The sequence below is a fragment of the Solanum dulcamara genome, chromosome 2 (genome assembly GCF_947179165.1).
Source record: "Solanum dulcamara chromosome 2, daSolDulc1.2, whole genome shotgun sequence".
Lineage (NCBI taxonomy): Eukaryota > Viridiplantae > Streptophyta > Magnoliopsida > Solanales > Solanaceae > Solanum > Solanum dulcamara.
Genome location: NC_077238.1, coordinates 63190996 through 63192634, shown reverse-complemented (window position 1 = coordinate 63192634; position 1639 = coordinate 63190996). Strand labels below are relative to the sequence as shown.

The following is a 1639-nucleotide window of genomic DNA, read 5'->3' as shown; positions in this document are numbered from 1 at the left end:
TGATTGTACCTTAAAGGTTTTGCTTCAAACCATCTTATACCTTCACTTAATGTATTCGAATATAGCAGTTACATGGCTTCTACCGACTTCTTTTATCGAGTAATCACCTGGTTTTACTCTTGGCATACTGCCATTCATAGGTTGCATCAGTTGTTTTGCAAAGCTACATACCCTATCTCAAAGGGTCTTATCATCTTTAATGATGGAGTCACATATCCACAATACTTCTTTATACCAACAATGCCATGAAAGGCCAACGTATACATACATCCATATCATCTCATATCATAGCCGCACAGGGCTTCCCAGGAGGTTACCCATCCTAGTACTACTCTCGCCCAAGCACGCTTAACTTCGGAGTTCTGATGGGATCTGGTGCGTTAGTGCTGGTATGATTGCATCCTGCCCCGTGGGGCATATAGCTACCGAAGAAGACGATGACCCAAGAACTGATCCGGTAGGCCAAGCTTTAGCCACTTTCTCACTGGGCTTTACTTATTTTCCTAACGATCCTTGTTATATTCACATCATATCCTATTCGTATTCCACCCCATAGTATAACACTTCTTAACCTTTCGCACGATTCCTACTATGGACTAATTAGACTCGGTGAGGTAGACATAATTTACCTTTGTTGAAATCACCCCTTATCTCCCTAGTCTTTTCCAGATTCTTTTTCCATGCCAATATTGACTTCCTTGTTACTATTACCATTACTTCAGTAATTAACATATTTCTCAAGGTCAGTCATACTCGTAATTTAGTCAAACCTCATCATTATCGTGGGCACGACCTTTCAAGACATACTACGGCCCTGTATCTCATTCTTTTTTTATTTCTAGGAAATTTTGGGCAGAGTTTCCTCTGTATTTCTTACTGTCTCAATCCTACACGCAGAAAATACCAATAGTTCCTCACAGGGCCAACATGCATAAAAATACATATATACATATTATATCGTGTCATATCACAGGCTCACAGGGCGTCCAATATCAATAATAATATAAACTGATGGACTTACCTCGTATGTCCAACTCGAACTGCACCTGTTTAGACTTTCCGTCTACTTTTCCTTTCAAGTTTCAACTTTACATGTAAATCATATTTCAATATCTTACCTGGCACCTATCTTTCATGCCTTGCTTACCTACGTGCTGTGTAAGTTTCAATATCGTCAGTCACCTTCTTCTATCAATGTTATCCTTCTTCTATCAATGTTAGTATAAAGAGGTTTCCTATGACTCGGATCTATAGCACGATCTTAGATATGAAAGAAAGGAAACATCCTAAATGCCCTGTAGCCTCCTATTTATAGATGTGGCATGCAACACATCGATAATCAAGACTCTACTAGACACGGTCTATAGACACTCCAAGGAAGAACTGCTCTGATACCACTTCTGTCATGACCTATCCCCGTAGGCTACGACTGGGTTCCGACCTGGACCCCCGTGTACCTATCTGTCAACTATAGTCTATGTATAATGTGATACTGCTCACAAAACCCTCAATAGGTTAAAACTTTTTTATATACATGTAGACTCCTTCCGCCTCTCCCATGGGTTTGTAATCTCTTCTTACTTTAGGAGCCTATGTAATCCTTGCTATGTAAGCTCAATATGTACTCCAGTGGCTTAGT

The 1639-nt window shown here is 40.0% G+C and overlaps 1 non-coding gene across 1 annotated transcript; it reads right to left on the bottom strand.

Moving 5' to 3' along the window:
- Window positions 1-285: 285 nt before the first annotated feature.
- LOC129881192 (5S ribosomal RNA) lies at window positions 286-403 on the bottom strand. The gene has a single exon (XR_008765526.1). It is a non-coding gene; the product is annotated as a 5S ribosomal RNA (ribosomal RNA).
- Window positions 404-1639: the final 1236 nt, after the last annotated feature.